We start from the raw sequence: 13,358 nt of genomic DNA, 5'->3' as shown, positions 1-13,358 counted from the left end.
TGGGGGAAGAAACTTAAGAGAGAGAACAGATGTTAAAGTGGAATCATCTGCTCACATGAATGACTAAATAATACAGAATACGTGGGTCAGATGGTGGTTAGATGCCTGCGTGGGTTCTCTCTGGGTTCCTCACACGCTCCACAGGCAGCTAGTAGCGGTTTCATTTCCAGGGTTCCAACTTTGTTTCCCTTCGGCACACAGGAAGACCACGTTAAACTGCTGTTAACTCAAATAGTTTAGTGCATTATGTTTTTATTGAACGGTTGCGATCTGCTGGGGTTTTGATCACATCGATCTCAGTCGGTCAGATGAGCAGTTTGTTGTTTTCTTGTCTTTGGAGACTCTTTGTTTCGTGGCGTTGAGTAGAGGGCGACTCCTCTGCCCCCCCTCCCCCCCTCTCTGCACCCTCGGGTGCCAAGAAGAGCTCGGAGTAGGAGACGGACAGATGGCCGTGGGTCTTAATAAAATGGTCCTCTGCAGGAAGCAGATGCAGCTACATACGTTTTGAGAGACGAGCGGCTCGGTTCTGATTCCCGACGGGTCGGTCGAGACCTGTGGTTCCTATGACGCTCCACGACTAAGGGGGTGCAATTCAGACCAGGATTGGTTCAGAACTTGGTCCAGTACTAGTTTCAGTATTTGGTCTACTACTTGTTTAAGTACTTGGTCCAGTACATGTCTAGTACTTGTTCCAGTATTTGGTTCAGTACTAGTTCTAGGATTTGGTCCAGCACTTGTTCTAGTACTTGATCCAGTACCGGGTTTGCCTGACAGAACCAGGCAGCCACCTGTGCTTCTGCCAAGAGAAGCCCCCCCCCCCAAAAGGGGGCGACTCCTCTGCTCCCATAGACGTCAATGAGGAAATGACTCTACTTCTCTGTAGTGACCAGCAGGGGGCGACTCCTCTGCTCCCATAGACGTCTATGAGGAAATGACTCTACTTCTCTGTAGTGACCAGCAGGGGGCGACTCCTCTGCTCCCATAGACGTCTATGAGGAAATGACTCTACTTCTCTCTTGATTTATTCCCTCAGTAAACATGTAAACATGAGTTTATGTCTCAGTCTCTAGTTTCAAGTCTTCTTCAATACAGATGATGTTCATTTAGAGTCAAACAGACCATAAAGCAGGGGATGCTTTGGGGCGGGGCTACGCGCTGATTGACAGGTCTCTAATAAAGGCGCATACAGCGTTTGTGCGTCGTTCTGAATCCACTTCCTGCTCTCTGGTTGATAAAAGTTAATTCTGGTTTTATCCGGAATGAGAAACAGTCGTCTCTGCACCACAAACTATTAATTATTATTAATTAATTCAGTTTAAACTTTTTACTCTGAACGATGCAACAGCGTTAATTCGTGGTGTCGTGGGACTTTCATGGTGTGATAGTTTCTTTAAAGTGTGCCACTGTAAATAAACTAACTCGGTTTTCTGTCTGTCGTCACGTCTCATCTAAACACCTGCAGCGCCTCAGGGTCGATCCCGTCCACACACACACACACACACACACACACACACACACACACACACACACACACACACACACACACACACACACAAGCACACACACGCACGCACGCACGCACACACACACACACACACAAACACAAGCACATGCACGCACATTTGCACACAAACACATAAGCCCTTTTCTACCCATCAGCCTGGTTTTACATTGAAATTAAATAAAAACACCATCAAGACTTGATCTTTGATCTATGATCTTTATTGACCCAATTGCCTAATATCTAATAATGAAGATAAATAAAGTTGATGTTTGTGTGTGCTTGTGTTTCCATGTCTACTGGTCTGGTGATGCTGGTGGAAAGGGAACTCTGCCCAGTTATCCCCCCGCACACGCCACACCTTCGTCACCCCCCCTCCTCGTCAGCCTCGCCTTCTTCAGCTTTGCCACCTCAGCTGTTCTGCAGGCTGCTGAGAGGAAGGTGTGTGTGTGTGTGTGTGTGTGTGTGTGTGTGTGTGATCTTCATTACACCCCCCCAATACAATCATCCAATCACAACAAACTCATGCACACACACACACACACACACACTATTGTGTGTATATTATCCTGATTGATCGGTTTCATGATGTGATGGACTGTGTTTTTTCACCCCCGTACTACATTACCCATGAGCTCTAGCTGCTGTCATAATGACCCGACCGATCCAGAGACAGAAAAATGCACCTTAGGAGTCAAACTGTGATCTAAAGAAACCTTTGTGTGTGTTTGTGTGTCTGTGAAGCAGTAAAGTTTCCCGTATTTTTACAATGTTACGTGTGTGTGTGTGTGTGTGTGTGTGTGTGTGTGTGTGTGTGTGTTTGCGTTCATCCTGTGTTTGTGAGGCAGGTGAGGATGTACACCTGAGGTGTTGGGGGGGGGTGTCAGGTTAGTGTGTACATGATGCATTTGCGTTGTTGTGTTTTTGCACGTTGCCCCCCCCCCCCCCCCCCCCCCAGTAGATCGTTGTTAGCAGTTAGCAGCTGAGGCGCCAGCTTCCCTCCGGAGAGAAGTGACACTGCCGCAGGTTGCTGGTTCAACTCCCACGCAGCCGTCTGAAAGGGACAGTACGTCTCACCAGCGGAGTGGCTTTAAGGAGCTTTCTGCCACATTTCGCTTCCACTGGTTCACTTTTCAGAACAAAAGCTCCGCTAAAGAACATTTAGCAGGTAAAGAGACGCAGGTCTTCCTCAGGAGACCACGTTTCCTCATAATGCATGTGTTGCTCTACCTGCCACCAGTCTGTGATGAAACTAACAGAGCTGCATATAAACACCGATTCAAATGTTGGTAAGTTGAGATGACAAATCATATTAATATCCCTCCAAAGAGAGAAAAAACGACTTGCTAATGATGGAAAAAAGGCTTCAGCTGGCTGCGGATCCGCCGCCGGTTGCCACCATCGCTTCTCTCCGGGATAGTGAGAAGTTGATTGGCTGTCAACAACTTTTCCACATCTCTCTCTTTTTGAACCCTAATTAACACTCAACGTGGCACCGGGCAATATTTGATTACATAAACAATAAATTACCATCAACAACATGCACACAAAACACACATTGGGAACATAGTGACAATGATAATTATGTACAGTCAAAACCACAGTGTCAAAGTGGGGGGGGGGACAGGTAGAGCTGTTACACGCTCGTCAATATCATAATCACAGATAACAAGGAATCGAATCGGCCAATCACACGCCGAGGCGAGATGCTAAGAGGAGGAGCTAATGCTACGCTAGCTAACCTGCATCATTTAAGGGAGTACTCTGGTCAATGAGAGTGAGATGAGGAGAGGATTATTAATCACACAAGATAATTAATCACTCTGGGGAAATTTATTTCTGTGGATTAAATTGATTAAGATCAGAGACAGAAAACTCTGAAACTCTGTTTTTAATATGTGAATAAGATCGGTTCCACGTTATAATACCTGAACTTAGTAGAAACAAACGTCTTGTCTCTGGATGTAACGGATCGTGTAGAAACGATCACGTGCTCTTCCCCTCACTCATGTGTGCTTGTTCCCTTTCTCTCATTCGTTATTCCTGCATTTCTTTCTCTCTATTTTAGTTTTTTTCAATCTTCCTCCTCTTCCAACATGCTGTCTCCTCTTCTTCCTCACCTCTCGTGCTATTTTTATCGTCCTTCCTCCACACTCTCACCCTCCGTCTCTCTCCGACGCTTCCTCTTTTCCATTATCAACACATTTATTTCCCATCTTTATTTCTTTCCTCGTCTCTTTCTTTTCACTGCTTTTCCCTCCAACATCTCCACTCTTGAATATTTTTCACATCTCTTTTCCTTTTCGCGATCAATTCCCACATTCGTTCCTCTTACATTTCATTCTTCTCTATTTATCCACCTTCTCAAGTTTCCTCTTCAGCAACCCTGCTTCCTGGTCTTCATCCCTTCTCCTTCTTTTCTTTTCGTTCCTCATCTTTTTCCTCTTCTTTTTGAACGTTGAATAGAATAGTGAGAATGAGAATTTCTCTTTCAGAATTTGTATGTTCCTCGTATTTACTTTTTTCCTTTTTCTGCTGTATCTTTTTTGATGAGTGCCCGTTTCCTTTTCTTCAAATCTCCTCCATCCTGCTCTTTAGCGTTGAGACAAACCGTCACCTCGCCGCTCCGCCTGCCGGCGCTCGTCGGCCCGTTTGGTGTTGGAAGCATCCGGTGCGAGCAGCTTGCTGGTGTTAACAAAGAGAACAACAATAACCTCTCTCACTGAAACAACAGACATGGGTGCAGCTGGCCCTTTGGGGATTCTCTATTTGTGGCATTATAGATTCTAGAGTCCCAATCAGCGGGTTTATTACCACATTGCCACTGAATACATATTCTTACATACCGGGGGTTTGATGAATTGATACAGATCATTGCAGGGCAGTTTTATTTTAGTGTTACAGGTGACAATAAAAGTCTCGGCTCTAGTAATCCTAGACAATTTCATTCAACGTCTCTTGGACGTTCTTTTACTTTGAGTCCTGAAGAAGCAGAATTGACCAAGAAGACTCCGGGTGGGAACTGTTTGGCTAATATAGGTTCTTAAATCAAGATACACTATGAAGATATATGAAGTCAATTAAATCTCAACCATTAAAACTCAATGCTAAAATGAGCAATTTTGTCTAATGAGTTTTAATCACATTTCATTGCCAATATTTATGTGCTTTAGTACGACTTTTATGCTTTTATTTTTTATATTTTTGTGCAAATCAAATGGTGTGAATGCTTCATGTATCTACATATGTATTATATATTAATATAGGCAACGAAATGTATGTATAAATATATACATTGATTTATGCATCTCCATCCACTTCCTTTTCCCTCTGTTGTCTCTTCCCACACGTTTCTCTCTCTCTCTTCTGACACATTTTGCTTTCCCCTCTCTCTCCTGTCAGGACCTACACACGCACACACACACACACACACACACGCACACACACACACACACACACACACACACACACACACACACGCACACACACACACACGCACACACACGCGCACACACACACACGCACACACACACACACACACACACACACACACACACACACACACGCACACACACACACACACACACACACACACACACACACACACACACGCACACGCACACACACACACACGCACACACACACACACACACACACACACACACTCGCTCTGCGGAGGTGAAGTGGAGAGGCTCGTCTTAGCGGGCCATCTGTCCTCGGCGCTGACGTTGGCTCTAATTACCGCGTCTCCCCCGGCTAATGCCGCCTCATTAGGCCTCCGGAGCATGTGCAGCCGACACCAGGAGGCTCTGCACCGGGAAGCGGCAGCCCGAGCCATTACGGGATCAGGGAATCTGTCTGGTGCGACAGGCAGTTCACACCAGCGGCTAAACGCTCACTTTGCTTCTCTCTTCTCCCTCTTCCTCTTCCTCGCTCTCCCTCCTGGTCCTCCCAGTCTCACTCCCAGTCCGGCCACCAAGCAGAGGAGTGAAGGACGAGTCGAGTTTGATTCATAGAGACACACAACCATCAATCCCACGTTCACAGTCCTGCAGGTAATTCGCCATTGGCCTCCGCATCATGTCTGTGGAGCGTGTGAGGAACCCGGAGAGGAACCCACGCAGGCATCTAACCACCATCTCACCCACGTGTTCTGTATTATTTAGTCGTTCATGTGAGCAGATGATTCCACTTTAACATCTGTTCTCTCTCTTAATTTCTTCCCCCGAAAGACGCCGGTGGCAACACTTGTTTGAAGTTAACGCAACTTTGTTTACTTCCGGTCTTCCAGTTTGCCGGAAGTAAACAAAAGCGAAGAAACAAGATGTCCGCGTGCTGTCGTCAGTCAGGTCGGATAAAGCCAGACGGTCGCTGAAGATGTGGACGCTTTTTGCTTTGGAAGCAAAACAAACAGAAGACGAGTGGCAAACGGACCACTTTACGCACCGCTAGGCTAAGCTAGCCGCTAGGCTAAGCTAGCTGCAAGGCTACTTCCAACTCAACGTGCAGTGGACCACCATTGTGTCCCTAAAAGACGGCTAAATGTTGGACAAGAAGAGTCGCTAGTTCAACATGTTCCACCTCCACACGATCACGTGGGAGCAGCTTCTGTTTAAAATACAGTTAAGAATTGAACAACTCATTACTTCTACGATTTAGTTTTAAGAAAGACAAACTTTTAATCCCGATTAAAAAATCAGGTGAAGTATTAATTAATTGGATGTTTTGCAGGATAATGACTTATTAGAAGTCAGTCGTCTTCGTGGCAGATGAACAGTATCGATCATCACTGAGGCGCATAGAGACCTTCATTCACTGTAATAAACATGATAATTCAGCTTCTAAACTCTTTATCTGTGATAATATTCCTTCTAGTGAGTCATACGTCTACTTCTTAGTCCACCTCACCTTCTGACCAGAGCAGCTGCTTTTGATTATTGTCATTAAATAATAATGTTTCACAGTTGTTATTATCTAATGATCAGAATCATTTAATAAGCTGCAATGAGCTGATTTAAAGTATCAGGAACCTTTTAAGAAATGATTTGACCCTCTGGTCTCTTTTTGTATCAGACTCCGTCCATGACCCTGGTCTCAGATCTCACCTTTCCTCCCCCGACTCCCCCCTCACCTATTCTTCCCCTGCTCTCTGACACTGGGGGGATTTAAGCATTTGGCAGAAACTGTGAGAGTCCAGCAGGAAGTGGGAGGACAGGTTCATCAAAGCCCCCCTCCCTCCCTTTTGAACTGGAGACGCCATAATGAGGCCGAGCATAGTGGGAGGAGCTGTGTGTGTGTGGGGGGGGGGGACTCCTTTGGGGTCTTTTGTTGTTGTTGTTGTTGTTGGAACAAATCCATGCACGCTCATAAGATCAGCTAACGAAACCAGACTTCCACTTCCTGTCTGTTTGTCCCTCCCTCCTGCCTCCCTCCTGCCTCCCTGCCCCCCCACGAATGTTTGCACACCTTCTGCAGAGGAAGTGATCACCTCCAGGCTTTTCTGCTAATTGTGAATAAAATAATACGTTGCCCCCCCGTCAAATGGGAGAGGTGGAGAATAAGAGGTGGACGGGGCCCCGGCGGGTGGGGGGGTGGGGGCATTGTGTCGCTGCAACACGAAGGGGATCAGCTACCGAGGGGGGAGGCGGAGGGGGGGGGGGGGGGGGGGCTTTTCTTAACAAATCCAAAGGGAACAAAGTGGGATTATCAGGTTCCCAACGGCATGGGGCTGCTCCTCTCATCACGCCATTAGTCGCCATTAGAGCGGGAGATTGACCCGGTGATGATGTCATCAACACGAGCCGCTCGAGGGCGAGTTCAACTTCCTTCCCACAAGCCTCGGGGTGGGAAACGGAGATATTTCTGATTACAGATCTGATCTTTATCTCTTGAGTCATTCGAGTCAAATGTCTGAAGGTGACAATCCTCCTCCGAGAGGCCAGCCAGCACCCCCCCCCCCCTCGGTCAGAACCTCGGGCCCCGCGTCCCACTCAGACCCCCGGGTTCCACCCGGGCGCCCGTAGCCCAACCGGGTCTGTAATTAAAGGGCCATTAAAGGCTGTAGCTTGACAAATAGTCCAAATACCCCACGCTGCTCCACTGTTGGAGACAGCGTGGAGGACTTAATTGAATCGGCCTAATCAGCGGTCAGAATTAAAACAGTCACAGTTGTCTGGGAGAGGCGAGGGGGGAGGTGTGGGGGGGGAGAGGGGGGGAGAGGGGGGTATGTGAGGAGGAGGAGAACAGAAGGTTGAAACGAATGAAAGAAGAGGAGGAGGAAAGATGTGAGTTATTGTGGAGAGATGAAGCAGCTCAGCAGACGGCGTCTTATTCCTGCATAAATTAAAGAAACACTCTCACACACACACACACACTTCTCACACACACACACACACACACACACACACACACACACACTTCTCACACACACACACACACTGGCGGATATTAAAGGAACAGTTTGTCGGACAATTAGGTGATATGGAGACTCATTAGCGGCGGACGTGGCGGCCAACTACACGTCCGGCTTTGGCATCCCGACGACTCCGAGGGCCCAAAAAAACGCCCAGCTCGTCGTTAAAGGAACATTTAAGATCAAATTAAAAAGCAGGGTTTATTATTGGGTTTATTATTGGGGACTGTAGAATTACAAATACATCAATATTAGCATCATAACAAGTAATACGTGATAAAAGTACCCGTTATTTAGACATTCTTTGAGATATTGAGTTTGCATCATGTGTTCATCACATAAGCAGTAAAGCCATGAACCCGCCCACTCGGGACGCGTCCTTACCTCCTTACCTCCTTACCTCCTTACCTTTCCTCAAGTGAAGGAGGTCAAGTACTTGAGGGTCTCGTCTGCGAGTGAGGGGAAGATGAGCCCCACGTTGCAGCTCTCGATCCACCGCTGCTTCCCTCCCCTGTGGTCACGAGGGAACAAGGTCACGGGGTCAAGCGGCTCAAAATGCCTTTCCTCAGGAGGGGAACGAGGGGCGGAGCTCGCCGCCGGTTGAGCTGATTTGGGCGTCTGTTTTTTTGCACCATTAGCTTCTATGTTTTTGCCTCCTCTCGGTTGAATGTGCTTATTGTAAGTTGCTTTTGGATAAAGAAAGTTTCCGCTAAACGACACGTGCAACAGGTGACCACTAAGTCAGGTGGCGCAGAACTGCTCGGTGACCTCTGACCTCCTCCTCTCTGCAGCGGGCTAGCGGCCGGAAACCCAGACGGCGCTCAGCAGCATATGTCCCATCGAACACGAGCCGTCCCGCAAATAACTTATCATCAGACGACAACAACAACAACAACAACAACACCAGGGCTGTGAAAACAATGGCCGCCTTGTGCGTCCGGGCGGGTTTGGCTCCACTTCGCCGTGAAATATGGCGAGTGGAAGTGAAGCCGGCGCCTCCGGTTCTCACAGCGAGAGAGTAAACTGCAAATGAATCACACGTGATTCCACAAATGTCTGGAACTCACAAGCACACTCAGAGGTACGAACACACACACTTATGCTAAAACACACATGCTGTCACGCTCGCTGTCATATTTAGGACCAATTAGAACCAACAACTTCCTCTCAGACTGAACAGCATCGTCGCACAACGAGTCGCACACGAGACCCGCGGACTGAAGGCTCCGTCCAGCTTGTTCGCTGGGTTACGTTACTGAAGCCGCTGCACGCAACACAACAAACAACCAAGTAGTAAACGCTTCCCGCCACAAACACAAAGACGTCTGTTTGCTGCTGTAACAGAAACAGAACTTCACCTCAATGAGCAGTTTCATCGCCTCACATAAAGAATCAGTTTGGTTGCACAAACCCAAGTTTGTTTTAAAGGATTTGACTTGTTTGCATGAAGCTTTGTACTAAACAACAACCTCCAGCTCACCTGCTCTCCTGATGTTCAATGCTTGTGTTTTTTGTCTTTTCCTCGGTGCAGAAAGTCAGCTTGTGGCTTTTAGTGATGAAAAAAACGTCTGTAGACTCACAAGAGACGCAGTTTGCTGATGTGTTAACGTGATTCTTAAGCACGTCCTGAAAACGCTGTTAAAAGTATAATAATAATAATGGAGGAGCAGAACCAAGAGAACAGCTGGAATGTACATCTTCTCAAATACTGTACTTAAGGGAACGCTGGACCATCTGTTTATAAACCAGTAACATCAGGAACTGTTTGTATCCACAAAGAGAGAAAAGTCCACATGGATGGAAGTAAATGGAGGCCAAAACTATGTAAAACCATCCGTTAACAAACAGAGTACAAAGACACTTGTATTTACGTCGTGTTCTCACTTCTCAAACGAATTTGATGATGATGATTCCTGATCCTGAATAACCAATGAAAAAAATGGTAATTTCCTGAGTATCTTCTTTTTCTGCGACTTTATACTTCTACTCCACTACTTCTCTTAAGCTTTCCTTCCTTCCTATATCACTGGTACCGGTGGCTCATCCAGTTCTAAACATGGTGCTCACGTACCATGCTCTGAATGGATCGGGTCCAGCTTACATCCAGGACCTGGTCCAACCCGACATCCCGACCCGCACTCTCCGCTCTGCATGTGATAAACTGCTTGTTCCTCCTCACTGAGAGCAAAACACTCCACTAGATCTCCACTCTTTGCTGTCCTGCTCCTAAATGGTGGAAGGAGGTCTCTGAAGACATCAGGACCACAGAGAGCCTTCACATCTTCAGACTAAAGACACACCTCTTCAGACTCTACCTCCACTAACACACTAACTAACTGTAGCACTTACATTGGACTTATAATGGTTCTTATCTACAGCGAGTTGTACATCGGCTTATTTGTTGAAATTGCACTTTCTTGTTTCTTGTTCTTCTGAGTTTGTGTCCTTATGGTTGAAATGTTCTTATTGTAAGTCGCTTTGGATAAAAGCGTCAGATAAATGACATGTGATGTATTATATTACATTACATTATAACATTATTATACATAATATATCTGATTTTCAGATAAGATGAACTTCAAGTTGAAAAGCTTATCAAAGAAATCCTGTAACGTGAAATGTGTAAGTTGAAAGGCATAAGATCTTAATGGGGGGGCGGGGGGGGGAGGGGGGGCTTGTCGGTTGGATTTGAGTAACCTGTGACTTAATTAGCGCCCGACTGTTGGTCCCTGATGACATCACTGCGTAGCGAAGCGGCAGGTACAGATGGCCGAGAGGAGACAGTTACCAGCATCACACACACACACACACACACTCACACACACACACACACACACACACACACACACACACACACACACACACACACACACACACACACACACACACGCATTACGAGGAAGAGGTGCACCGACACATGTGGACAAGTACGGTACATGTCCACACACGCAGACGCACACGCGGCGTGTGAGTCCCTGCAGGCGAGCATTAGCCGTGTCTGAGGCATGCTGGGAGCTTGTTAACTGTCGGCTCGGGGGAATCAGCTGCATCATCATTAGAGAATCTAAATTCTCCACTTAAAGTGTCTCTGATGAACAACGCAAACCAAAAACAAACAAACACCCAGGCAGCGGAGGGTTCTGGTGAGGGTGAGGGTTCTGGTTCTGGTGAGGGTTCTGGTTCTGGTGAGGGTTCTGGTTCTGGTGAGGGTTCTGGTTCTGGCTCTGGTGAGCGTGGGTATCAGAAGGGCCGTGCCGGGTTCCTGGTTCAGTCCCTGCACACGTCTCGTTGTCTTCAGGTGAGACAAACACGAAGCCTCCTCATTGGATAACAACGCTCCAGAATGTCTTTGTTTGAGAGGCCGCCCCGCCCCCCGAGGGGGGGGGGGGGGGGGGGGTGAGCCTCCTCCTCTCCCAACACGTCTTTGCTGTCGGCCCTTTTGTGTAAACTTTATATATTTCCATGCGCATATTAACAGTGTGAATTATACATGAGACCAATCAGCACACACATACACACACTTCCTCTCAGCGGTAGGTGTGTGTGTGTGTGACTGTGTGCGTGACTGTGTGTTAATTGTGACCCATGGGCTCTGTGTGAAGTCTGAGTATAATTATCTGTGTAATTGTCGTGTATTTTGTAAAGTGCTAGATCATTTAATTCAGGATTAGCTTTTCTCACCTCCAACGGCCGAGGGCATTGCTTTGCCTCCACTAACCCCGCCCCCGCCGCCACACGCACACACACACAGCACAGACGCACACACTGCACACACACTTCCAGTCTGTCCCTTGTGACACCCGAGGGTGCTGCTTCTGCAATATTCATCGAGAAGTAAAACGGTTTCGCTTCTATCTTAACTGATGTCTGCTTTCCCTTTCACACACACACACACACACACACACACACACACACACCCTCACTTTCTCTCCTGCTCTGTTGTTCTTTTTGTTCTCTCTCTCCGACACGTCTTGAGTTAAGAAGGGTATCAAGTCGCTCGCCCATCTGTGATGCCGACGGCACGGAGTTGGCACACCGGCGCTTGAAATACACACACAAGTTACATAAAGACGCGACGCACACACGTCCACAGATGTGAGGATGTTCTGCTCATCACATCCTCATGTGAGCATTTGTATCCAGAAAGGGACGTTCTGGATGCTCAAAGAAAGACCTCAAGTCCTCTTTTTATGTTCAAGGTACTTGAACAGTTTCACGTAGCTGCTCTTCAGACGTCAGGTTTTCACGTCATTTGAATGCTACACTTTTAGTTACAGTGAAGTATTTTCGCAGCGTGGCATTAGTACTTGTACTGCAGTAAAGGATGTAAATACGTATCTACCAGTGGATAATAAACACACATTCATGGATGAGCCAAATATGGATGGAAATAAGTCATGACACAATAATGCACCTTATTCAGGCAGAGCATCGTAAAATGCAAAACCTTATTGTGATAAATGGAAGAATAAATACTTATTTTATCGGCCTCTGCTGCCGACTTATATATAATCAGTCTCTTTTAGTTCATCGTATCTGAAAATCAGATACAATCTTATCTCATCATCGGATTTTGAAAACCTTTCAAATAAAAAGACACATGAAGTCGATGAAACTCGACAGGCGAGCGCTCGTTTCCCTTCCCTGAGATTTAGTGTCAGTCAGACGGCCAATTAAGATCCGCACTGATGGACGAGCACGGAATGAAGAGTCACACCCTGGTAACACACACACACACACACACAGACACACACACACACACACACACAGACACACACACACACACACACACAGGTCGCTGGGCCGAGTCCAGAACAAACACGATGGGATGTTGGTGTTTACACACCACGCGGATATATGATTGACATTTGGCATGCGGCTAAAAGGATTACACACACACGTATGTGCGCAGAGACCTAACGTGACGGACAAAGAGGACATTTACCCATAATCACCTATTCTCTATTCTCGGCTACTCGTAGCTCTCCAACTGGCCACGCAAGCTTCCCACATTCCAACCTGCACCGCTGTCTTTTCAGGTAAGACGATGAGGTAACTTTTAGGGTGGCGCGTGTGTGGAGACACTCTGAACTTGCTAGCTCACGCTGGCTAGCAAGTTTTGTTGGATTTGTTTTATTATTATTATTATAAGAGCTGATTTATGTCAACATGTTGGGAAAATTAACCAAAGGGCCCGCGTTAGCTAACCCGTCCGCCGCGGGCAGACAGGAGCGAGCTAGCTTGTCCTTCTCTAGCGCTGGCTAGTTAGCTAGCTAGAAAACTGGCTCCGTCCCCTCAAGGCCTCTTTCACTAGCTCATAACAACAACGCTGAAGTGAGAAAACTTTATGTATTTACATCTGACAGAATCCCCGGCTTATGCTTCCTTCCCGTTGTGGCTCAAAAAATGTAAAAACTAATGTTTGGCAGCCGACCGCGCCGTCAC

Source organism: Gasterosteus aculeatus, chromosome 4, assembly GCF_964276395.1.
Source record: "Gasterosteus aculeatus chromosome 4, fGasAcu3.hap1.1, whole genome shotgun sequence".
Classification (NCBI taxonomy): Eukaryota; Metazoa; Chordata; class Actinopteri; order Perciformes; family Gasterosteidae; genus Gasterosteus; species Gasterosteus aculeatus.
This window is presented reverse-complemented; position numbering follows the sequence as displayed.